Genomic DNA, 27,500 nt, shown 5'->3' with positions numbered 1-27,500 from the left:
TCATCCTCTTTTTTTACATACTTTACACAAAGCATTTTGTGTCAAACCAATTTTACATAGTTTCATCTCGGAAAAAACAACTTTATGCCTTATAAAATAATCCAACGCTTCCATTTTTACATCTAAGAACCTCCATTTAACATTCCTCCATATATTATTTTCATCTAATCCAGGAAAATGATCAATCCAAAACTCATTTACTTTTGGTTTTGTGAAAACAGATTCCCTAAAACATGTGTAAAACATCTTCACAGTACAAGAGTTAAAATCATATTCCTTCTTCCCAACTTTAAAAGACACTTCTACTTTCTCTTCCTCTTTTTCCCCACTCTCTATTATTTCAATCCACTCTTTTGAAGTGAAGTGACATTCAGCCAAGTATGGTGACCCATACTCAGAATTTGTGCTCTGCATTTAACCCATCCGAAATGCGCACACACAGAGCAGTGAACACACACACACACACTGTGAGCACACACCCGGAGCAGTGGGCAGCCATTTATGCTGCGGCGCCCGGGGAGCAGTTGGGGGTTCGATGCCTTGCTCAAGGGCACCTAAGTCGTGGTATTGAAGGTGGAGAGAGAACTGTACATGCACTCCCCCCACCCACAATTCCGTCCGGCCCGAGACTAGAACCCACAGCCCTTACGATTGGGAGTCCAACCCTCTAACCATTAGGCCACGACTAATGGTTTGCTTTTGGTATTGCTTTCTTTACAACATCATATTGTTTCTTTAAAGTACTGACATTGAAATCCTCTTTTGCTTCTTCTAAAGCATCAATGACAAACTGAAGAGGAAGAAACCCATTTTTATACTCATATAAAATATCTCTTACTTTTTTTATATCTACATCTAGCCACTTTTTAAAAAACACATCTGTTCCATCTGTAGTAATCTTTGCATTTAAAAACAGAGGTTGATTCAAAATTGTTTCTCTTCCTTGTGGCTTAAAATCAATATGTGGTAAGAAATCCCTCCATGCCTCTAAAACCTCTTTATAAAAATCTGGTATTCCTTTTATCATTCCTTTTTTAACTCTCATCCATAAAATATCATCCCCTATTCTCAAATTTGAACATTTGTTTAAAAAATGTTTCATTATTACTTTCCATTCCTCCATCTTTTCTCTATTTAGATATTTCTTTACAGTTTTCACTCTCATACTCTTCTTCCTCTGCTCAACATCCATTAACCCTAACCCTCCTTCTTCTTGAGAACCAATTAAAGTCTTATGTGCAATTCTAGGAGGCTTATTATTCCATAAAAAATCCAACACAATACCCTTTACTCTCTGTTCCACCCACATTGGCATTGCAGTTACAGATAAATTATACCACATCTTAGAGAGCATTAGACTATTAACAATTAAAACTCTTCCTTTCAACTCCAAATCTCTCACTTTCCAAAAAACTAATCTTCTTTTCATTTCTCCCACAATCTCTTCCCATCTTTTATCTCTTGAACTCTTTTCATCTTTCCCCAAATTTACTCCTAAAATCTTAATTTCTTCCTTTTCATTAAAAGCAATGCAAGCTGGTAATGCTGGCGCTTCTCCAAATCTCATAAAAGCAGTTTTTTCCACATTTATCTTTGCACCTGTTGCTTTACAAAATTTCTGCATGAGTTCCATTGCTATTCTAATGCTCTCTAAATCTTCTATTATCAAGGTGGTATCATCCGCGTACTGAAAAATCTTTTGTCCTTCCCTTCCATTTTCAATATTTATACTTTTTATTCTTTGATCCTTTTTAAACATCATTCCTAGAGACTCTGTGACCAAGGAATACAACTGTGCTGACAATGGACAGCCCTGCCTTATGGATCTAGTTATCTTAAAAGCATCCGTTAAAAAACCATTACATTTAATAAAACTCATTGCATCCTTATACAAGATCTTAATCCATTTTCTAAAATTACCCCCAAAACCAAAACGTTTTAAACTCGCAAATAAAAACTCATGCTCCACCCTATCAAACGCTTTTTCAAAATCCATGCTTATCACATATCCACTCTTCTTTTCTTCATTCATATAACTTATCACATCCCTTATGTTGCTAACTGTATCTGATATATCTCTCCCCTGAACTCCATATGCTTGATTTGATAAAATTATCTTAGGTAACACTCTTTTCAGTCTGTTTGCTAAAATTTTTGCTAAAATTTTAAAATCTACATTTAGCATAGTGATTGGTCTATAGTTTTTTAAATCCTCCCTTTTATTTCTTTTATCGTTTCTGCCTTTTTCCTACTTCTTTCCAGATTAAAAAAGAATTTTGTGCATTTTTCTCCCTCCACAGTATATTTTGCCTTACTTCTTATCATTGCACCTCTATACTTTTCCTCCTCTATTTTACTTAAATCCTCTTCTAACAAAACAACCTTCTGCACATCAACGTCCTCTTTACTTAATTCTTCATTTAATTCTTTTCTGATATTCCTTTCTTTTTGTTTCTTAACTCGTTGTAGAAATTTACAATATTTTATTGTAGATTTCTTTATTTCATATTTTACATTATCCCACCATATCCTTTTGTTTTCTACAAACAAACTACTTTCCTTTTCTTTGTCTATAATTTTTTTCTATTTCCATTCTATAAGATTCATTTTTTAAAATCTCTGCATTTAAAATCCAAACTCCTGGCCCCCTCTCCATTTTACTAAAATCCATCAAAATAAACACAAAACTATGATCACTTAATGTTGTTTCCTTATAGTACACCTTTTCAATATATTGCTCTAAAAATCTTGTGTTTAACACATAATCAATCCTTGTTTGGCACAAAAAATTCTCTACTAATTGTCTTCTTGAATATTCTCTTCTTTTTTTCATTCCTATCCCTCCATATATCAATTAAGTCATTTTCTCCCATTAAAACATTCAGCTCTTTTCTTGCAGTATCTGTTCTATAAACCATTCCTTCTGCCATATCCATTTTGCTAAAAACTGTATTGAAATCACCCATTAAAATTACTTTCTTATACTTTAGTGTAAAACTCCTTAAATCATGAAAGAATCTCCTCTTTTCCTTTTCTTCTGTTGGTGCATGTAAGTTGCATAAAACAAAAGTTTCATCCTCACTACTTATTTCTACTGCTAAACATTTTCCATTTCTATCATCAAATACCACATTCCATTTATCCTTCATATACTTATCAATTAAAATTGCTACTCCCCTTCCTTTTCTTCCATCCCCATTATTATATATTATTTCCCCATTCCATCTTTTTTTAAAATCTTCCATTAATTCATCTTTCCAATTTGTTTCTTGTAATACAATTATATTTTCCTCTTTACACATTTCTTTCATTTTTTCAAATTTCACCACATTCAACAAACCTCTTGCATTCCAAGATACAATTCTTAAGACCATTAAGGATAATAAATATTTAAAAATATTCATCATTTCATTTTTCTTCCTCTTCCTCCACTATACTTCTTAAAACCTCACATTTCCCTCTAAATGTAGCTTTTTCTTTCATTTTTTCTTTTCTCTTTCTAGCACAGTCAATATTTGGTTTTACCTTCAGTAGACTTCTTCTTTGCATACGAGTGAATTCTCTATCTCTTTTATATCCTTCAGACTTTTGTTTCTCAGTCTCTTTTTCATCTTCCTCTTGTTCACTCTCCTCTTGTTCTTTTTTATGCTCCAGTTCTCTGCCCTTTAATGAAGTCTCCTCTAGTGTCCTTTCTTCTTCCATCATTTGTTCTTCTTTTTCTCTCTGTGTTCCATTTGTCTCCTCTTCCCTTTCAACTTCTGCCTGCTCACCACCATAATTTTTCTCCTCTTCTTCCACTTCTTTATGAATTTGTCTGCACTCTACCTCGGAGTCAGTCTCTTTGTTTGGTCTCTCCTCATTTACCATCCAACATTCACATTTCACAAGAACTTTGTGGCAATCTGGGCATCTCACTGCATCACAGTCCCGTGCAAAATGGCCTTGCTCCTCACATAGGTGACATTTGAAGTCTGGACAGTCTCTTAAGATATGTCCCGGATTCAAACACATACGACAAGTCTTCACCTGTCTGTCATGTATTATCCGGAAAAACTGTGTTCCCTCCGCTGTCTCAAACTTTGTGCTATATGGTAATGAAACCACCTGATCTGGAAACTTAACACGCACAAATCTCGTTCCATCTTCCACTTCAGTGCCTGGATATAGCCTTCTTTTAATTTGTGATGTTGGATGTACGCCCCAATTATCCAATTTATTAAAAATGTCTTTGTCTTCAAGATAAGCCGGTAGATGCATAAACGATACAACATATTCCCTTGTCTGTAGTTTTCTAATTACACAATCCTTTCCTTTAATAGTTATTCCGTCCAGTAGAATGTCACACATGTCCTCATTTCTTAAAGTGATTTCATATTCTCTGCCCAGCCTGGGCCTTACCGCCAAGATATGTCCTCCTCCAATTTTCTCTGTCACCATCTTGATGATATCCTCAGCTTTTCCATCTTGTACTCCCTCTAAATCAATTATCACGGTTGCTTCTTTTGAATATTTTCTTCCTCTTTCATTTCTTCTGTTATGTTCTCCATTGATTCCTTTGTCCACACTTCGTCGTTTGTCCAGTCCTTTGTCAATATCCGTTTGTATTTCACCAGCCATTTCCATGTCGTTTTCCATAAGATCCGTCCTTTAATCCAAGAGATAAATTAAATCAAAAACAAAAACACCCTCCAGACAGCATTAAGCTGCTCGAAGGTGGTTAAAGCAAAACAAACAAACAAAATTATACTTTCAAATCAAAAACTTTAGCAAAACAAAAAATATAAACAAATAAGGGAGAGCCTTCCTCTCCAACTACAGCACAGTACTTCCTGTCTGACTCAATAGCGCCCTCAGGTTGGTATGGCCGTAAGCGAAGACTGCTGCAAAGAGAGGGCTATTTAAAGAGCAGCCAGTCTAATCGCCAGTACATTATATAAGTAGGAAAGAAAACCCAAAAGCATGAAACACCTGGTATTCCTAGGCAGTCTCTCATCAAAGTACTAACCAGACCTAAACTTGCTAAGATTCAGAGATCGGGCATTGACTCTATTATTTGGCAAAATTGTTATATACTATTATATTTTTTTTTTAAATGAAAGATTATTATATAATTCGTGAAATTTTCCAAAAAGATTAAAGCACCTGGTATTCCCAGGCAGTCTCTCATCCATGTACTAACCAGGCCCAAACCTGCTAATATTCAGAGATCGGCATTGACTCTATTTTTTGGCAAAATTATTATATACTAAGTGAAAAATGTCCAAAAAGCTTACAGCACCTGGTATTCCCAGGCGGTCTCCCATCCAAGTACTAACCAGGCCCAAACCTGCTTAGCTTCCGAGATCACACGAGATCGGGCATAGCCAGGTTGGTATGGCCGTAAGCCAAGACTGCTGCAAAGAGAGGGCTATTTAAAGACCAGCCAATCTAATCGCCAGTACATTATATAAGTAGGAAAGAAAACCCAAAAGCTTAAAGCACCTGGTATTCCTAAGCAGTCTCTCATCAAAGTACTAACCAGACCTAAACCTGCTAAGATTCAGAGATCGGGCATTGACTCTTTTTTTTTTTTTTTTTTTTAAATGAAAGATTATTATATAATTCGTGAAATTTTCCAAAAAGATTAAAGCACCTGGTATTCCCAGGCAGTCTCCCACCGATGTACTAACCAGACCTTAACCTGCTAATATTCAGAGATCGGGCATTGACTCTTTTTTTTTTTTTAATGAAAGATTTTTATATAATTCGTGAAATTTTCCAAAAGATTAAAGCACCTAGTATTCCCAGGCAGTCTCCCACCCATGTACTAACCAGGCCCAAACCTGCTAATATTCAGAGATCGGGCATTGACTCTATTTTTTGGCAAAATTATTATATACTAAGTGAAAAATGTCCAAAAAGCTTACAGCACCTGGTATTCCCAGGCGGTCTCCCATCCAAGTACTAACCAGGCCCAAACCTGCTTAGCTTCCGAGATCAGACGAGATCGGGCATAGCCAGGTTGATATTGCCGTAAGCGAAGACTGCTGCAAAGAGAGGGCTATTTAAAGACCAGCCAATCTAATCGCCAGTAGATTACATAAGTAAGAAAGAAATCCCAAAAGCTTAAAGCACCTGGTATTCCTAGGCAGTCTCTCATCAAAGTACTAACCAGACCTAAACCTGCTAAGATTCAGAGATCGGGCATTGACTTTTTCTTTTTTTTTTTTTTTTTTTTTAATGAAAGATTATTATATAATTTGTGAAATTTTCCAAAAGATTAAAGCACCTGGTATTCCCAGGAAGTCTCCCATCCATGTACTAACCAGGCCCAAACCTGCTAATATTCAGAGATCGGGCATTGACTATATTTTTTGGCAAAATTATTATATACTAAGTGAAAAATGTCCAAAAAGCTTACAGCAACTGGTATTCCCAGGCAGTCTCCCATCCAAGTACTAACCAGGCCCGAACCTGCTTAGCTTCTGAGATAAGACGAGATCGGGCATAGCCTTTTTTTTTCTTTTTTTTTATTATTATCAAAAGTATCAAAACAAATACAATTTACATTCAAAATAGAGTTTCATATCCATCACATAACTACATAAACACAAGAACTTGTCTGTCCTATCACCAAAAGTTTGCATGTCTACATACATTTATACGTTTAATTGTAATGCCATTTTTCCTTTTTGTTTAGAAATGTATGCTTAAACCTCCTTCGTCATCCACACATACAAGTACACATCCATTAATGAAAACTTTTTCAAACAAATCTTGGCTCAGATATTTCCACATTAGAAAGACATTCTTTCTCATCACTGTTTTAAACAACAGATTAATGTCCACTTTTTTCCTTTCAAAATATGCCAAATTCCTTCTTGTCCAAATTGCATATCTTGCATGACTTAAAATGTAATTACACAAATTAACCTTCCAATCTTTACAATTATTACATTCACCGAATAAAAACATTTTCCTCCACTCATCTCCTTCTATCTCTTTTCCCCAGTCCTCCTTTATCAATCTTTTCAATTTTTCATGAAATATGTCTAGCTCTTTACATTCAAAAAATATATGCATTAACGTTTCTGCATCAGTTTTACATACATCACATTCTCAATTAACATTCTTATTAATTTGATGAATCACCACCTTTGTGTATATTCTATTATGTCTTAATTTAAAGTCCAAGTTTTCACACTCCAGTCCATTATACTTCACACTTAAGTTTTTCCATATTGACTTTACATTAAATCCTGGAAACATTTTTTGCCACACAGCTTCTGATGCAGGCACCTTAATATCCTTTCCCACAAAAACGTTATATATTGTTTTCGCATTCATTTTTATCTTTGGATTAAGAAAAATTGGCTGCTTGTATATTTGATTTATATTTTCACAATCATATTTCACGTCCATTAAAAACTCTGCCCATGCACTAAATACTTCTTGATAAAATAAGGGTATATTTTCAAACATTGGCTTCTTTAAAGCCATGAATACCCCTTCTTCTCCACATCCACTGCTTTTATCCAAAAAGTCTCCCATGAAACCTTTCCATCCATATTGCACTTTATCATATAAATACTTCTTCATTGTTTTCACTCTTATTGTTTTTCTTTTAACCTCTAAATCAATCAACTTTAATCCTCCTCCTGTGTAGTCTGCTATTAATGTATTTTTTGATATTTTAACCCCTTTCCCTCCCCATAAAAAATTATTAAGAACATCCTTGATCTCATTTACCACCCAAACTGGCAAGTCAAGTGCACCTAATTCATAATTACATTTGGTAAGCAACAAGGAGTTAAACACTATTACTTTGCCCCTCAGTGTTAATTCTCTTAATTTCCAAAAGCGTAGCACTTGTTTTATTTTGTTTAAAATCCCTGTCCAAGTAGCATCTCTTGCTTCTTTTGCATTAACTCCTATATTCACTCCTAAAATCCTTGTGTATTCTTTTGTGACTTTAAAATTATTTTCACACCCGCTCATATCTATCTCTCCTATACTCATTATTTCAGATTTTTCAATATTAATTTTTGCTCCTGATGCTTTTCCATAAGTTTCAACATGTTTCATTATTCTTTTTATACTTTCCATATCTCTTACAGTAAATGTTGTGTCATCTGCATACTGGTGAATTAAACTCAATCTCCCATGTGGTACTGGAATTCCTCTTATTTCCCTATCTCTCTTTACCAGTGTCGCTAGGGCTCAACTGATATTGAATACAGCATAGCAGACAGCGGACACCCCTGCCTCACTGATCTTTCTAGTGGAAAATGATCTGTTAAAACACCATTTACTTTTACACAACTTTTTGCATTACAATATAATAAATTTATCCACCTCAGAATCCTCTCCCCAAAACCAAAGTCCCTCATTGCTTGTTCCATAAAACAGTGCTCCACCCTATCAAAGGCTTTGTTTAGATCCATACATAAAAGCAAACCTCCTTCCCTATCATTAACCATACTATCCACTACATCCCTTATTGTGCATATGGTATCTGTAATGTCTCTTCCTGGTATACTGTATGCTTGATTTGGCGATATTATACTTCCCACTACTCCTTTTATTCTATTGGCTAAGACTTTTGTCAAAATTTTATAATCAGTTTTTAAAAGACTTAAAGGTCTATAATTCCCCAAATTAAGAGGACTACCTTTATTTTTATATAGAATATTGATTATGCCCAAGCTCATTGATTCTGGTATCTCCCTTCTTTCTTCCATACTCCTGAATACCTTAATCAGTATAGGTGCTAAACTATCTATGAATGTCTTATAGAATTCATGCGTTAAACCATCTGATCCTGGACTTTTATTCGGCTTTGTTTGTCTTATTGCTTCTTTTATTTCTTCAATACATATATCACTGTCACACATAATTCTTTCTACATCAGTTAATCTAGCACTTACTGTATTTAAAACTTCATCCACACATTCTTGTTTTACATTTTCTTTCTTGAAGAGTTTCTTATAAAATAATTCTACCACTTCTATAATTTCTACAAAATCTGTTACCTTTTTCCCTTCTTCATCTTCCAACTTCATTTTGTGCACCTTTCCCCCTCCACCGCATACTGTGCCCTGCTCCTTACTATTGCACCCTCGCACTTTTCCTTTTCAAACAACTCCATTTCTGCTTTTATCCTAAAGAAATGTTCTTTTGAGTACTCAGGGTTGTTTTCTATTTTCTCTGCTTCTTTCTCTAACATATTTCCCATGTCCTCCATTTCCCTCATTCTCATAAAATGCCTCTGCTTTGAGTACCTTATACTTCTTTTTTGTATTTTCCCTTTCATTATTTCCCACCACTCACAGACATTCTCTTCAAATAATGAGTTTTCCATTTCACACTTTATACATCTGTAAATACTTTTCCTGTACTCTTCTTCCTTTAACAAAGATGAATTCAGACACCACATCCCCCCACCTCTTGTTTCCTTATTTCCAGCCATCTTTACTGTCATGGCAGCATGATCACTTACTCCAATAAACTTATATCTCACATTTTTCACATAATGTAATATTTCTCTTTTAACTAAACACAGATCTATTTGACTTTGTTTTAAGTTTCCCAGCACCATTTGCCTTCTTGAAAATTCCTTTTTAAATGGGTTCTCCTCTCTCCAGGCATCTACCAAATCCTCACTTTGCATTAATTGGTTTAAAATCCTTCTAGACACAGATTTGAAGTTTGCACTTCTAGACACATCTAGTCTTGTGCACCACACATTAAAATCTCCAACCACATTTACCTGTACACAGTGGTTTCATTTGCTCAAAAACTCCTTTTCGTTCGATTTCTACATTAGGTGCATATAAATTAACCAATCTAAAAAGTTCATTGTTGAACATAAAATCTATTCCTAACAGTCTTCCTTTACCATCATTATATATTTCCTTTACCTTATACATTTCACCTTTTTTCATCAGAATCGCCACCCCACAAGCCCTCTGATTTCCATGATTTACATAAATATCATGTTCCCAGATTTTCTTTATATTGACCATTATGTCTTCAGACCAATGTGTCTCTTGTAAACAAATGACATCTGTTTTAAGCTTTCCAATAACCTGCTCAAACTTATTCATTTCTCTGAGTCCATTACAGTTCATGCAGGCAATGCTCATTATGTCAAACATTGCATATATTACCAGTATTAGACGGAGACAACACATAAAAGAAACTCAAGTTCTTACTTTTTTGCAAAGCATTCTTCACCGCCTTTCATTTTCCTTTTCAGCAACTTGATACTTGCTTCACTTGTGTCCAAATCCTCTTCCAGATTTATCAGTGGAGTCTCCAGAGACTCCTTCACCTCTTCTCTTCTGCTTTCCTTATTCTTTAGGCTTTCTTCTTCTTCTTGTTGCCTTGTTCCTTGTTTTTTCTTTTTCCCTTCATCCCCTTCACTTTTTGCCCCTTTTTTAATTGCCCCTCCGTCTTTCTCTTCCATCCTCTGTACTCTCCCGATACTCCCACTACCGTCCTTTAAGCTTTCAACAAACTCTCTGCTGCTCTCTTTCTCAACAGTCTGTTGTCCAGCAGTTAAATCTCTTTCTCTCCATGCATCCCCTCTTTCCTCTTCCTCCACCGTTAAACTCTCCTCTGACTCTTCATACAGGTCCACGAAGCTTCCCACGCTATCTCCTTCCTCCCGCTCTTCTGAAATTTTGCATACGCAAAATGCATTTCTCATCCTGCAAATGCTACAGTTTCCTTCATTGCATTCCCTTACATAGTGGCCCTGCATTCCACACCGAAAACATTTAAAGTTTGGACAGTCTCTCACTATGTGTCCAGGTTGAATGCACAGACGGCATACTTTAACCAGTCTGTCATGTATGACTCGAAAGTGTTCAGATCCTCCCAACGTCTCAAACTTAGTTGAGTATGGCAGCGATTTAACAGTATCTGTGAACTTGACTTTCAAAAATCTTGTTCCATCAGCAATGTCAGTCCCTGGCAACATTCTCCTTTTAATAGTTGAAACTGCTGACACTCCCCAATCTTTTCGCTTTCCCTTTATCTCCTCATCTTGAATATAAGTCGGCAGATTTAGGAATGAAACCACCATCTCATTATTGCTTATTTCCTTCGCCATCACCCTACTGTTCTTTATCTTTAGCCCATCCAAAATTTTGTTTTTTCCATTCTCTTCTTTCATTGTCAGTTCATATTCTCTTGGATTTTTATATCTGCAACCAATTACCACTCCACATTCTTCTCTTACTTTTTTCAGTAGCTCCATCATTGTAATTCTGTCTTCTCCAACAATCTCCACCAACACAGTTAATCTCTTATCATAGCTTTGTCTTCTTGATTCATTTTCATTTTCTCCCATATTCCATTTACCTTGTCCTTTGTCCATGTTTGTCTTATCAGCCCGTATCATTTATCAACTAAAAAAGGATGAGATCAAGAATAAAGCAAAAAAATCTTCTTCTTTTTTTAAAAATAAAGATACCAAAACAAACCAAAAAGTCTAAATTTTCAAACAAACAATTACACTCCACGTGCTCTCAGCACCACTACTTCCACTTCCTGATTAGCTCAATTGCACCCTCAGGTTGGTATGGCCGTAAGCGAAGACTGCTGCAAAGAGAGGGCTATTTAAAGACCAGCCAATCTAATCGCCAGTACATTATATAAGTAGGAAAGAAAACCCAAAAGCTTAAAGCACCTGGTATTCCTAGGCAGTCTCTCATCAAAGTACTAACCAGACCTAAACCTGCTAAGATTCAGAGATCGGGCATTGACTCTATTATTTGGCAAAATTATTATATACTAAGTGAAAAATGTCCAAAAAGCTTACAGCACCTGGTATTCCCAGGCGGTCTCCCATCCAAGTACTAACCAGACCTAAACCTGCTAAGATTCAGAGATCGGGCATTGACTCTTTTTTTTTATGCAAGATTATTATATAATTCGTGAAATTTTCCAAAAAGATTAAAGCACCTGGTATTCCCAGGCAGTCTCCCATCCATGTACTAACCAGGCCCAAACCTGCTAATATTCAGAGATCGGGCATTGACTCTATTTTTTGGCAAAATGATTATATACTAAGTGAAAAATGTCCAAAAAGCTTACAGCACCTGGTATTCCCAGGCGGTCTCCCATCCAAGTACTAACCAGGCCAAACCTGCTTAGCTTACGAGACCAGACGAGATCGGGCATAGCCAGGTTGGTATAGCCGTAAGCGAAGACTGCTGCAAAGAGAGGGCTATTTAAAGACCAGCCAATCTAATCGCAAGTACATTATATAAGTAGGAAAGAAAACCCAAAAGCTTAAAGCACCTGGTATTCCTAGGCAGTCTCTCATCAAAGTACTAACCAGACCTAAACCTGCTAAGATTCAGAGATCGGGCATTGACTCTTTTTTTTTTTTTTTTTTAAATGAAAGATTATTATATAATTCGTGACATTTTCCAAAAGATTAAAGCACCTGGTATTCCCAGGTAGTCTCCCACCCATGTACTAACCAGGCCCAAACCTGCTAATATTCAGAGATCGGCATTGACTCTATTTTTTGGCAAAATTATTATATACTAAGTGAAAAATGTCCAAAAAGCTTACAGCACCTGGTATTCCTAGGCAGTCTCTCATCAAAGTACTAACCAGACCTAAACCTGCTAAGATTCAGAGATCGGGCATTGACCGATTCTTTTTGTTTTTTTTTATTTTTTTAATGAAAGATTATTATATAATTCGTGAAATTTTCCAAGAGATTAAAGCACCTGGTATTCCCAGGCAGCCTCCCATTCATGTACTAACCAGGCCCAAACCTGCTAATATTCAGAGATCGGGCATTGACTCTATTTTTTGGCAAAATGATTATATACTAAGTGAAAAATGTCCAAAAAGCTTACAGCACCTGGTGTTCCCAGGCGGTCTCCCATCCAAGTACTAACCAGGCCCAAACCTGCTTAGCTTCCGAGATCAGACGAGATCGGGCATAGCTTTTTTTTTTTTTTTTTTAATTATCATATTACAACATTCCATAAATATTTTGCACATGAAAGTCTTATTTACTTTTAAAACAGTCATTTAACATTTTTTTTTTCTAAAAAAGACTCAATTAAAAATTAAAAGCATTATTAACATACATTTTAAGAACAATCTAAATAACATTTTTGCAATAATACATTAAAATGAAAATGTCATTCCAAAGAATGGATTCCCTTTTACAATTTTTTTTTTTTTTTTTTTTTTTTTTTACAAACACTTATTTTTCATCTTTTATATTATAGTAACCAAACAGAAAATTTAGAATAAAAAACATCTTTATCCTAAAAAAATTGCACACATGTATTTTTGCCACCACTCAATTAGTTTCATTGTCTTTAAAGAAAACATGTCTTGCTTCCTCCATTTCCACTTTTCCTCCTTTCCTTTGGCGCTTCTCTTCTTATTTTCTGCTTTTTAAGAACCTGTTGAATGTCTACACCTTTTGTTCTTGCTTTTACACCTCTATTCAGTCTTTCTATTCCTTTATTTTCCAAACCAAAAATCCTCCCCTCATTTTCCACTTCTCTTACCTCCGGCAGTATCTTCATTCCCTTATCCTCATCCTTTTCTTGACCTTTTTCATAGTCCATCCCAGTCGTGTCCACTTCTTCCTTTTCCTTAGAAAAGTCTTTGTTAATCAGATTTATTTCCTCTTTGTCTACTCCTTCTCCCGTCTCCATTCCTTGTTCTCCATCTTTGTTCTTTTCTTCATTCTCATCTTTGTTGGTTTCCTCCTCTTCCTCACTGTCCTGTTCATCTTCCTTTCCTTGAGTCTGCCGCAGTGAATCATTTAAATGCTCAGTTGCAGTATCTCCCATCACCTCCTGTACGTCCATATTTGTGTCCTCATTTACCTCATGTTCCATCTCACATCTGCATCTCATGATTGCTTTGTCGCACTTTGCAGTCCCGCGCATAATGCCCCTGCTCAAAACAGTCTCGACATTTGAATTGCGGACAGTCCTTTTTCTCATGTTCCACACTTACACAGATCCTGCATGTCTTCAATTGGTTGTCATGAATCACTCTGTAGTACTGCACTCCTTCTTCAGTCATGAACCTGGTATTATATGGCAAAGATGTCACTTCTTTTGGAAACTTTACCTTTAGTCCGTCCGCCACTGTTGTCCCCGGATGATATCTCCTTCTTAGAGGCAATATGGGAATTACTCCCCAATCTATCAGTTTTTGAATGATTTCCTCATCTTCTATATAGCTGGGCAGACTCAAGAAAGATACCATCCTTTCTGTTGCACACAGTTTCCTTATCTCACATTCTTTTCCATTAATCATGATTCCATTCAACAGTGAATCACAGTCCAACTCACTTTCCATAGTCATTTCAAATTCATTGTTATTCTTTCTTCTTAGTCCGATCAGTTTTCCAATTCCTACTTTCTCTTCAACTGATTTGATGATCATTATTACTGTTGTGTTTTCTATATCTTTTACAGTCATTGTTAATGTTGCTTCTTTTCTGTATTGCCTCTGATACTTTGTTTGGTGGCTCAATTTCTTTATCAATTGCTGTCGTTGAGATAAATCATTTCTTTTTTCTTCAACTCCATTATTAGTTCCAGTACCTTCAGTTGTTTGTAGTTCTATTTTTCTGTCTTGTCCATTGGTTTTTCCATCTGGTTTTCTCCTTGAAACCACCTTTGTGAAATTTTCCAAAAAGATTAAAGCACCTGGTATTCCCAGGCAGTCTCCCATCCATGTACTAACCAGGCCCAAACCTGCTAATATTCAGAGATCGGGCATTGACTCTGTTTTTTGGCAAAATTATTATATACTAAGTGAAAAATGTCCAAAAAGCTTAAAGCACCTGGTATTCCCAGGCGTCTCCCATCCAAGTACTAACCAGGCCCAAACCTGCTTAGCTTCCGAGATCAGACGAGATCGGGCATAGTTTTTTTTTTTTTTTTTTTTTTTTTATTGAAACAATTCCATCATACATAATTCTTCTTACAGTTTTCACATTGAAACATTATATTTTCTTCAAAATAAAAACACATATAATATATTACGCCTCTCCTAAAAACAGAAATTTACATTCCAAATAAAACCAATTGTTAAAAGTCCTCTTGCTTAGGCAACGTTATTTTGTATTTTTTAAATGTGTACAGAACATCAGTGGGAAACATCTTATGAAACGTATCCATTTTTTTCTCCATTTCAAAATATGTAAACAAGGTTTGCCCATAATTTTCCACCAGTCCTTTAAACACCATCCATACATCTGCTACATAATTTCTATTTTTTGCCACGTTCCTCCTTTTCCATATTGCATTTTTTACTAAAACCATCAATAGATTAATCACTTTTTTGTTTGTAATATTTTCATTCAAACCAAACATTAAGATTGTATTCCAGTTGAAAACATCTTCATTCCCTCTTAAATCTTTCACAAGTTCTTTTGTTTTGTCAAAAAATTCTTTCAGTTTTTCACAATATAGAAACAGGTGCAAGATCCCCTCATCCTCTTTAAAACAGACCTTACATACAGCATCTGGCTCCATACCTATTTTGCACAATCTCATTCCAGTAAAAATAACATTGTGTCTAATAAAATAGTCCAAAACTTCCAGGTCAGTATCTAAGAAATCCCATCTTATATTTTTCCATACATCCTTCTCTTGAATTCCATCGAAATGTCTTAACCAAAAATCATTGACTTTTGGCTTTTTAAAAACAGACAAATTAAAATACTGATAAAACATTTTCACATTACATGATTTCAAACACACCTCTTTGTCATTCAATTTTAAAAATACTTCCATTTTATTCTCCCCGCTCCCACCATCTTGAATCATTTCCAACCAGTCCTCTGGAATTTTACTTTTAACCTCTTCATATTGTTTTCTTAACACATCCACATTGTACTCTTCTTTTGCTTCTTCCATTGCATCTATAATTACTTGTATGGGTAAAAAACCTTCTTTGAATTCATATAAAATGTCCCTTACTTTTAAAATGCCCACATCTACCCACTTCTTAAAATAAAGTTCTTTTCCTTGTGTCCCAATCTTTTTGTTTAAAAATAAAGGTTGATTTAAAACGATTCCCCTTCCAACAGGTTTAAAATCCACCTTTGCTAAAAAAGACCCCCAAGCGCTTAAAACTTCCTTGTAAAATTCTGGTATTCCTTGTATCATCCAGTTCTTCAGTTTCATCCATAAAATATTGTCTCCGATTTGTAAATTTCCACACTTATTCAAATAAAACTCCATAGTTCCCTTCCATTCTTCTTTATTTTCATCATCTAAATATTTCTTGACCACTTTTACCCTCATACTCTTCATTTTTTGTTCCAGATCTACTAGTCCCATCCCTCCCTCCTCTACCGGCCCAATCAAAGTGTTGTAAGCAATTCTTTGGGGGTTTTTTTCCCATAAAAACTCTAAAATGGATTTTTTTATTCTTTGTCTCACCCACAGCGGGATTGATGCTACATGTAAAACGTACCACATTTTTGATAACATTAAAACATTTACTATTAAAATCTTTCCTTTTAAATTTAAAAACCTGTTTCTCCAAAAGACCAACCTTCTTTCCATCCCATCCACTATTTCCCCCCACATATTATCCTGTACATTCTTTTCATTTTTCCCTAAAAGCACACCTAAAATCTTAAATTCCTGCACTTCTGTGAAACTCCAACACCCCGTTAAAACCCTCCCAAATCTCATGTATTCAGTTTTCTCTTCATTTATCTTTGCTCCTGACCCTTGACAATACAAATTGATTTTATCCATTACATTTTTAACACTCTGCAAATTTTCCACTATTATTGTAGTGTCATCAGCATACTGGTAGATCTTATTTAGCTCCTTTCCTCTATTTATTTCAATTCCTTTTATTTCTTTACAGTTTTTAACTATCAGTCCTAAAGGCTCTGCCACTAAAGAATATAATTGCGCTGATAACGGGCATCCTTGTCTTATAGATCTAGTTAAAATAAAAGGCTCTGTTAAAAAAACATTACACTTTACTTTTGTTAATGCATCTTTGTATAAAATTTTTAACCACTTTATAAAATTCTCCCCAAAACCAAACTGCTCTAAAATCGAAAATAAAAATCCATGCTCTACTCTATCGAAAGCTTTTTCAAAGTCTAAACTAATAAAATAACCATTTTTGCCTTCTCCACTGACATAACTTATCCCATCTCTTATACTGTTTGTTATATCAGCTATGTCTCTTCCAATTACTCCATATGCCTGATTTGTCTCTATTATACTCGGTAAAACATTTTTCAATCTGTTTGCTAAAACCTTTGCTAAAATCTTCAAGTCAGTATTTAACATGGTTATTGGTCTAAAATTCTTTAAAAGTGTCTTATCACCCTTTCTTTTATATATTATTTTCATCAAACCCATACTCATTTTTTGATTGAAAGCCTCTTTTTTAAAAACCTCCTCATATACTTCTTGTAGAATCAAACTTATTTTATCCTTAAAAACTTTATAAAACTCATTACCTATCCCATCTATACCAGGACTTTTCTTGTTTTTCAAATTATTTATTGCTTGTGTTATTTCATCTAGCTTTATTTCTCTATCGCATTCCATTTTGTCTGCCACCTCCACTCTTTTTGTTATTTGTTGTAATAATACATTTCTCATTTTTCCATCTGTATCTTTAGTTTTAAATAATTCTTCATAATAGCTTCTTACTACTTCCAAAATTCCTTTTGTTTCCTTAATTACCTCACCGTTTTTATTTTTCAATTCTTTTATCATTTCCGATTTTGCTTTCCCCCTTTCTAGGTTAAAGAAGAACCTGGTGCATTTTTCTCCTTCTACTGTATATTTTGCTCTACTTCTTAGCATTGCTCCATTACATTTACTTTCCTCAAATTTCTTCAATTCCTCCTCCATTACTATAACATTTTGCACATTTACCTCCTCCTTATTTAATTCTTCCTTTAATTTATCTCTTATCTCTTTTTCTTTAGCCCTTTTCACTTTCTGGATCAACCTGCTATACTTAATTGAATATTTTTTTATTTCATATTTTACATTCTCCCACCACAATCTCTTGTCTTCCCAATACATTCCATTTTCTTTTTCTTCTTCTATTATATTTTCAATCCCTTGTTTGTAACTTTTATTTTTTAAAAGTTCTGTGTTTAAAATCCAAACTCCAGGTCCCTTAATTTCATCTTTAAAATTCATTCTCATTAAAACCATTTTATGATCACTCAAAGAAGTTTCCTTATAAGTTACATCCTCTATAAAATAGGTTAGGTTTCTTGTACATAAAAAGTGATCTATTCTTGTTTGACATAAAAAATTACCGACTAGCTGTTTTCTAGAAAATTCTCTTTTCTTTTCATGCCTCTCTCTCCATACATCTATCATATTTTTTCCCTCCATCAAACCTCTTAATTCTTTTCTCCCTGTATCTGACTTAAAAACCATTCCATCAGCCATATCTCTCTTACTAAAAACCGTATTAAAATCACCCACCATTATTATTTTTACCCATCCTTCTATCAAGTCTTTTAAAACAGTAAAAAACATAGTCTTTTCTTTTTCTTCATTTGGCGCATGTAGGTTGATTAAATTAAATTCTTCATTTCCATATTTAATTTTTACCCCTATACATTTCCCTTTTTTATCATCATAGATAAGTTCCCCTTCTATTTCCTTGTTTTTTCTTATTAATATAGCTACCCCTCTTCCCATTTGTCCTTCTCCGTTATTAAAAAAGATTTCTCCATCCCATCTCTTCTTAAAAACATCCATTACACCCCTTCTCCAGTTTGTTTCTTGCAATAAAATAATATCCTCATTTTTACACAGTTCTTTTAGTTTTTCAAATTTCATTTCATTCAACAGTCCCCTAGCATTAAAAACAACAACACTTAAAACCATAAAATATAATAAAACAAGCATAAAACCCATTTTCTCAGTCCACGCTCTCAGAGACTTTCAACACTTCATATCTATTTACATTTACTAGAGGGTTCTCTTGTGTCACTTTTTTCCTAGCCTTATCCAGGTTCGGTCTTACCTTGGGCAATCTTCTTCTTTTGAGGCCTTTTACTTCAGTGTCTACATCCTCATTACTTTCCTCACTCTCTTTGTCTTCTTGATAGTTTTTCTCCATTTTGTCCAATGCACTGTCCAGTACCCTTTCGGTTTCTTGCACTGGTGCCAATTTTCCTCCTTCCATTTGAGTCTGCATCCTTTGTTCGTTGTCGTCCTCTCCTTGTCCATTACTGTTCTCTTTATTCCCACCGTCCTGCGTTCCTTCCTCCTCTTCCTCCATCTCCTTGCCTTCATCTCTCTCATACACCTGCTTTCCCTCCTGCTCCTCTTGATTTTGGTTGTTTTCCATCCAGCACTCACACTTATTCAAAACTCTCCTGCAGTCCGGGCAACTCACCGCTCTGCAGTCTCTTGCGAAGTGGCCCCTTTCCAGGCACTTGTAACACGTAAATTCTGGGCAGTCCTTTACCATGTGGTCTGGGCTCATGCACAGTCTACAGGTCTTCACTTGGTTACTGTGCACCACCCAAAAAAACTGTGGACCTTCTGCTGTCTCCATCTTGGTGCTGTAGGGCAGGGAGGCCACCTCTTTGGGGAACCGCACTTTAATATACCTTGTCCCATCTTCGATGCTGGTGCCTGGGTATGTCCTCCTCCTGATGTTAGAGACTGGGGTTACCCCCCATCCCTCTAGCTTCTTTAGGATGTCCTCATCATTCACATAGGCAGGCAGGTGCATAAATGAGACAACATAGTCCCTGTTTTGCAGCCTTTTCACCTCACAGTTTATTCCCTTAACCGTCAGTCCATTGGTTAATTCATCTGCATCCTCCTCATTCTCTAAGGTAATTTCATATTCCTTTGTTAGCCTTGGTCTCACAGCCAGAATTTTTCCCTGCGATCGCTTTAATAATGTCTTCTGCCTTTGCGTCCTGAACATGCAATAATTCCACAATCACTGTTGCTTCCTTCATATAAACTCTTTTTGCAGCACCTCTTCTTTCATCTTTATCCATTCCGTTTCCTTCTCGTCGTTGATTTTCCAGTCCAGGTTCTTTTTGCCTTTGTGTCCCTCCTTCCATTGCTTTGTCCGTCACCAAAGATTCATCCATTTTTAACATAAACAACCTATTAGACTTACTTTCCCCCCAAACAGCATACGCTGTTGGGAAGATAAAACTAAACAAAAAAATAAAAAACAAAACAAAACAAAAACTCCTAAAACAAACACAAAAAGATTAAATACAAACAAGCTTAGGTGAGCCTTCCTCACCCTCTACTGCCACGTCACTTCCTGTGAGCACTCTATCGCCCCCAGGTTGGTATGGCCGTAAGCGAAGACTGCTGCAAAGAGAGGACTATTTAAAGACCAGCCAATCTAATCACCAGTACATTATATAAGTAGGAAAGAAAACCCAAAAGATTAAAGCACCTGGTATTCCTAGGCAGTCTCTCATTAAAGTACTAACCAGACCTAAACCTGCTAAGATTCAGAGATCGGGCATTGACTCTATTATTTGGCAAAATTATTATATACTAAGTGAAAAATTTCCAAAAAGCTTACAGCACCTGTTATTCCGAGGCGGTCTCCCATCCAAGTACCAACCAGACCCAAATCTGCTTAGCTTCCGAGATCAGACGAAATAGGGCATAGCCAGGTTGGTATGGCCGTAAGCGAAGACTGCTGCAAAGAGAGGACTATTTAAAGACCGACCAATCTAATCACCAGTACATTATATAAGTAGGAAAGAAAACCCAAAAGCTTAAAGCACCTGGTATTCCTAGGCAGTCTCTCATCAAAGTACTACCCAGACCTAAACCTGCTAAGATTCAGAGATCGGGCATTGACTCTTTTTTTTTTTTTTTTTTTTTTTTTTTAATGAAAGATTATTATATAATTCGTGAAATTTTCCAAAAGATTAAAGCACCTGGTATTCCCAGGCAGTCTCCCGCCCATGTACTAACCAGGCCCAAACCTGCTAATATTCAGAGATCGGGCATTGACTCTATTTTTTGGCAAAATTATTATATACTAAGTGAAAAATGTCCAAAAAGCTTACAGCACCTGGTATTCCCAGGCGGTCTCCCATCCAAGTACTAACCTGGCCCAAACCTGCTTAGCTTCCGAGATCAGACGAGATCGGGTATAGCCAGGTTGGTATGGCTGTAAGCGAAGGCTGCTGCAAAGAGAGGGCTATTTAAAGACCAGCCAATCTAATCGCCAGTACATTATATAAGTAGGAAAGAAAACCCAAAAGCTTAAAGCACCTGGTATTCCTAGGCAGTCTCTCATCAAAGTACTAACCAGACCTAAACCTGCTAAGATTCAGAGATCGGGCATTGACTCTATTATTTGGCAAAATTATTATATACTAAGTGAAAAATTTCCAAAAAGCTTACAGCACCTGGTATTCCCAGGCAGTCTCCCATCCATGTACTAACCAGGCCCAAACCTGCTAAGATTCAGAGATCGGGCATTGACTCTTTTTTTTGCTTTTAATGAAAGATTATTATATAATTCGTGAAATTTTCCAAAAAGATTAAAGCACCTGTTATTCCCAGGCGGTCTCCCATCCAAGTACTAACGAGGCCAAACCTGCTTAGCTTCCGAGATCAGACGAAATCGGGCATATTTTATTTTTTTTTTTTAATTAAAATTCTTTTACAAAAAATTTCAATTCATTTACAACATTCCAGGGAACTCAATTTTACAATTCCTTAAAACATTTTGTACATTACCTGAGAACATTTTATAAAAAACATCCATTTTCCTTTCCATCTTACAATACACATATAACAGTTGCAAATATTCTTCCATTCTCTTTTTAAAATATCCCCATATGTCTATTTTACAGTCTTTGTTTCTCACTATGTTTCTTCTTTTCCATATCACATACTTCCCCATTGATATACATAGATTGACCACCTCCTTATTTGTACAATTTTCATTCAGTCCCATTATTATCAACTCATCCCAGTTTGGAATATCTTCCTTTTCTCTTAGTTGATTTATCAAACCTTTTAAAATCTTAAAAAATTATTTCAATTCATCACAATATAAAAACAAATGTAAAAATCCTTCATCCTCTTTTTTTACATACTTTACACAAAGCATTTTGTGTCAAACCAATTTTACATAGTTTCATCTCGGAAAAAACAACTTTATGCCTTATAAAATAATCCAACGCTTCCATTTTTACATCTAAGAACCTCCATTTAACATTCCTCCATATATTATTTTCATCTAATCCAGGAAAATGATCAATCCAAAACTCATTTACTTTTGGTTTTGTGAAAACAGATTCCCTAAAACATGTGTAAAACATCTTCACAGTACAAGAGTTAAAATCATATTCCTTCTTCCTAACTTTAAAAGACACTTCTACTTTCTCTTCCTCTTTTTCCCCACTCTCTATTATTTCAATCCACTCTTTTGGTATTGCTTTCTTTACAACATCATATTGTTTCTTTTAAGTACTGACATTGAAATCCTCTTTTGCTTCTTCTAAAGCATCAATGACAAACTGAAGAGGAAGAAACCCATTTTTATACTCATATAAAATATCTCTTACTCTTTTTATATCTACATCTAGCCACTTTTTAAAAAAACACATCTGTTCCATCTGTAGTAATCTTTGCATTTAAAAACAGAGGTTGATTCAAAATTGTTTCTCTTCCTTGTGGCTTAAAATCAATATGTGGTAAGAAATCCCTCCATGCCTCTAAAACCTCTTTATAAAAATCTGGTATTCCTTTTATCATTCCTTTTTTAACTCTCATCCATAAAATATCATCCCCTATTCTCAAATTTGAACATTTGTTTAAAAAATGTTTCATTATTACTTTCCATTCCTCCATCTTTTCTCTATTTAGATATTTCTTTACAGTTTTCACTCTCATATTCTTCTTCCTCTGCTCAACATCCATTAACCCTAACCCTCCTTCTTCTTGAGAACCAATTAAAGTCTTATGTGCAATTCTAGGAGGCTTATTATTCCATAAAAAATCCAACACAATACCCTTTACTCTCTGTTCCACCCACATTGGCATTGCAGTTACAGATAAATTATACCACATCTTAGAGAGCATTAGACTATTAACAATTAAAACTCTTCCTTTCAACTCCAAATCTCTCACTTTCCAAAAAACTAATCTTCTTTTCATTTCTCCCACAATCTCTTCCCATCTTTTATCTCTTGAACTCTTTTCATCTTTCCCCAAATTTACTCCTAAAATCTTAATTTCTTCCTTTTCATTAAAAGCAATGCAAGCTGGTAATGCTGGCGCTTCTCCAAATCTCATAAAAGCAGTTTTTTCCACATTTATCTTTGCACCTGTTGCTTTACAAAATTTCTGCATGAGTTCCATTGCTATTCTAATGCTCTCTAAATCTTCTATTATCAAGGTGGTATCATCCGCGTACTGAAAAATCTTTTGTCCTTCCCTTCCATTTTCAATATTTATACTTTTTATTCTTTGATCCTTTTTAATCATCATTCCTAGAGACTCTGCGACCAAGGAATACAACTGTGCTGACAATGGACAGCCCTGCCTTATGGATCTAGTTATCTTAAAAGCATCCGTTAAAAAACCATTACATTTAATAAAACTCATTGCATCCTTATACAAGATCTTAATCCATTTTCTAAAATTACCCCCAAAACCAAAACGTTTTAAACTCGCAAATAAAAACTCATGCTCCACCCTATCAAACGCTTTTTCAAAATCCATGCTTATCACATATCCACTCTTCTTTTCTTCATTCATATAACTTATCACATCCCTTATGTTGCTAACTGTATCTGATATATCTCTCCCCTGAACTCCATATGCTTGATTTGATAAAATTATCTTAGGTAACACTCTTTTCAGTCTGTTTGCTAAAATTTTTGCTAAAATTTTAAAATCTACATTTAGCATAGTGATTGGTCTGTAGTTTTTTAAATCCTCCCTTTCCCCTTTTCTCTTGAATATTATTTTCACTAGACCCATTTTCATTGCTTGATTAATCTCTCCCTTTTTAAAAATCTCATCATACACTTGTTTTAGTATTTTCAATAATTTATACTTAAAAGCTTTATAAAACTCATTTGTTATTCCATCCATACCTGGACTTTTATTCACCTTTAATTGATTAATAGCTTCTTCTATCTCTTCTATTTTTATCTCCGCATCACACTCATCTTTGTCTTGATTATTAACTGTAGCTGTTATCGTCTCCAATATACAGTCTTTTTCCCCATCATCTATTCCTTGTGTCTTAAACAATTCTTCATGAAAATCTTTTACCTCCTTTAATATTTCTTTTGTTTCTTTTACTTTCCTTCCATCTTTGCATTTTATTTCTTTTATCGTTTCTGCCTTTTTCCTACTTCTTTCCAGATTAAAAAAGAATTTTGTGCATTTTTCTCCCTCCACAGTATATTTTGCCTTACTTCTTATCATTGCACCTCTATACTTTTCCTCCTGTATTTTACTTAAATCCTCTTCTAACAAAACAACCTTCTGCACATCAACGTCCTCTTTACTTAATTCTTCATTTAATTCTTTTCTGATATTCCTTTCTTTTTGTTTCTTAACTCGTTGTAGAAATTTACAATATTTTATTGTAGATTTCTTTATTTCATATTTTACATTATCCCACCATATCCTTTTGTTTTCTACAAACAAACTACTTTCCTTTTCTTTGTCTATAATTTTTTCTATTTCCATTCTATAAGATTCATTTTTTAAAATCTCTGCATTTAAAATCCAAACTCCTGGCCCCCTCTCCATTTTATTAAAATCCATCAAAATAAACACAAAACTATGATCACTTAATGTTGTTTCCTTATAGTACACCTTTTCAATATATTGCTCTAAAAATCTTGTGTTTAACACATAATCAATCCTTGTTTGGCACAAAAAATTCTCTACTAATTGTCTTCTTGAATATTCTCTTCTTTTTTCATTCCTATCCCTCCATATATCAATTAAGTCATTTTCTTCCATTAAAACATTCAGCTCTTTTCTTGCAGTATCTGTTCTATAAACCATTCCTTCTGCCATATCCATTTTTGCTAAAAACTGTATTGAAATCACCCATTAAAATTACTTTCTTATACTTTAGTGTAAAACTCCTTAAATCATGAAAGAAACTCCTCTTTTCCTTTTCTTCTGTTGGTGCATGTAAGTTGCATAAAACAAAAGTTTCATCCTCACTACTTATTTCTACTGCTAAACATTTTCCATTTCTATCATCAAATACCACATTCCATTTATCCTTCATATACTTATCAATTAAAATTGCTACTCCCCTTCCTTTTCTTCCATCCCCATTATTATATATTATTTCCCCATTCCATCTTTTTTTAAAATCTTCCATTAATTCATCTTTCCAATTTGTTTCTTGTAATACAATTATATTTTCCTCTTTACACATTTCTTTCATTTTTTCAAATTTCACCACATTCAACAAACCTCTTGCATTCCAAGATACAATTCTTAAGACCATTAAGGATAATAAATATTTAAAAATATTCATCATTTCATTTTTCTTCCTCTTCCTCCACTATACTTCTTAAAACCTCACATTTCCCTCTAAATGTAGCTTTTTCTTTCATTTTTTCTTTTCTCTTTCTAGCACAGTCAATATTTGGTTTTACCTTCAGTAGACTTCTTCTTTGCATACGAGTGAATTCTCTATCTCTTTTATATCCTTCAGACTTTTGTTTCTCAGTCTCTTTTTCATCTTCCTCTTGTTCACTCTCCTCTTGTTCTTTTTTATGCTCCAGTTCTCTGCCCTTTAATGAAGTCTCCTCTAGTGTCCTTTCTTCTTCCATCATTTGTTCTTCTTTTTCTCTCTGTGTTCCATTTGTCTCCTCTTCCCTTTCAACTTCTGCCTGCTCACCAACATAATTTTTCTCCTCTTCTTCCACTTCTTTATGAATTTGTCTGCACTCTACCTCGGAGTCAGTCTCTTTGTTTGGTCTCTCCTCATTTACCATCCAACATTCACATTTCACAAGAACTTTGTGGCAATCTGGGCATCTCACTGCATCACAGTCCCGTGCAAAATGGCCATGCTCCTCACATAGGTGACATTTGAAGTCTGGACAGTCTCTTAAGATATGTCCCGGATTCAAACACATACGACAAGTCTTCACCTGTCTGTCATGTATTATCCGGAAAAACTGTGTTCCCTCCGCTGTCTCAAACTTTGTGCTATATGGTAATGAAACCACCTGATCTGGAAACTTAACAGGCACAAATCTCGTTCCATCTTCCACTTCAGTGCCTGGATATAGCCTTCTTTTAATTTGTGATGTTGGATGTACGCCCCAATTATCCAATTTATTAAAAATGTCTTTGTCTTCAAGATAAGCCGGTAGATGCATAAACGATAGAACATATTCCCTTGTCTGTAGTTTTCTAATTACACAATCCTTTCCTTTAATAGTTATTCCGTCCAGTAGAATGTCACACATGTCCTCATTTCTTAAAGTGATTTCATATTCTCTGCCCAGCCTGGGCCATACCGCCAAGATATGTCCTCCTCCAATTTTCTCTGTCACCATCTTGATGATATCCTCAGCTTTTCCATGTTGTACTCCCTCTAAATCAATTATCACGGTTGCTTCTTTTGAATATTTTCTTCCTCTTTCATTTCTTCTGTTATGTTCTCCATTGATTCCTTTGTCCACACTTCGTCGTTTGTCCAGTCCTTTGTCAATATCCGTTTGTATTTCACCAGCCATTTCCATGTCGTTTTCCATAAAATCCGTCCTTTAATCCAAGAGATAAATTAAATCAAAAACAAAAACACCCTCCAGACAGCATTAAGATGCTTGAAGGTGGTTAAAGCAAAACAAACAAACAAAATTATACTTTCAAATCAAAAACTTTAGCAAAACAAAAAATATAAACAAATAAGGGAGAGCCTTCCTCTCCAACTACAGCCCAGTACTTCCTGTCTGACTCAATAGCGCCCTCAGGTTGGTATGGCCGTAAGCGAAGACTGCTGCAAAGACAGGACTATTTAAAGACCAGCCAATCTAATCACCAGTACATTATATAAGTAGGAAAGAAAACCCAAAAGATTAAAGCACCTGGTATTCCTAGGCAGTCTCTCATCAAAGTACTAACCAGTCCTAAACCTGCTAAGATTAAGAGATCGGGCATTGACTCTATCTTTTGGCAAAATTATTATATACTAAGTGAAAAATTTCCAAAAAGCTTACAGCACCTGTTATTCCGAGGCGGTCTCCCATCCAAGTAACAAACAGGCCCAAACCTGCTTAGCTTCCGAGATCAGACAAGATGGGGCATAGCCAGGTTGGTATGACCGTAAGCCAAGACTGCTGCAAAGAGAGGGCTATTTAAAGACCAACCAATGTAATCACCAGTACATTATATAAGTAGGAAAGAAAACCCAAAAGCTTAAAGCACCTGGAATTCCCTGGCGGTCTCCCATCCAAGTACTAACCAGACCTAAACCTGCTAAGATTCAGAGATCGGGCATTGACT

The 27,500-nt window shown here is 35.2% G+C and overlaps 3 non-coding genes and 3 pseudogenes across 3 annotated transcripts; all 6 read right to left on the bottom strand.

The window, feature by feature from the left end:
* Positions 1-5,266: 5,266 nt before the first annotated feature.
* Positions 5,267-5,385, bottom strand: LOC127995429 (5S ribosomal RNA). The gene has a single exon (XR_008168377.1). It is a non-coding gene; the product is annotated as a 5S ribosomal RNA (ribosomal RNA).
* A 514-nt stretch (positions 5,386-5,899) lies between these two features.
* On the bottom strand, positions 5,900-6,018 carry LOC127999941 (5S ribosomal RNA). Its single transcript, XR_008172744.1, has one exon. It is a non-coding gene; the product is annotated as a 5S ribosomal RNA (ribosomal RNA).
* A 6,056-nt stretch (positions 6,019-12,074) lies between these two features.
* Positions 12,075-12,192, bottom strand: LOC128006619 (uncharacterized; annotated as a pseudogene).
* Positions 12,193-20,552: 8,360 nt separating this feature from the next.
* Positions 20,553-20,671, bottom strand: LOC128007189 (uncharacterized; annotated as a pseudogene).
* Positions 20,672-21,048: 377 nt separating this feature from the next.
* On the bottom strand, positions 21,049-21,167 carry LOC128009039 (5S ribosomal RNA). The gene has a single exon (XR_008180761.1). It is a non-coding gene; the product is annotated as a 5S ribosomal RNA (ribosomal RNA).
* Positions 21,168-27,207: 6,040 nt separating this feature from the next.
* LOC128007070 (uncharacterized) lies at positions 27,208-27,326 on the bottom strand (annotated as a pseudogene).
* Between the last annotated feature and the right edge of the window lie 174 nt (positions 27,327-27,500).

Source organism: Carassius gibelio, chromosome B22 (assembly GCF_023724105.1).
Source record: "Carassius gibelio isolate Cgi1373 ecotype wild population from Czech Republic chromosome B22, carGib1.2-hapl.c, whole genome shotgun sequence".
Taxonomy (NCBI): Eukaryota; Metazoa; Chordata; class Actinopteri; order Cypriniformes; family Cyprinidae; genus Carassius; species Carassius gibelio.
Note: the sequence above shows the minus strand (reverse complement) of the source record. Positions and strands in the feature narration are given on the sequence as shown.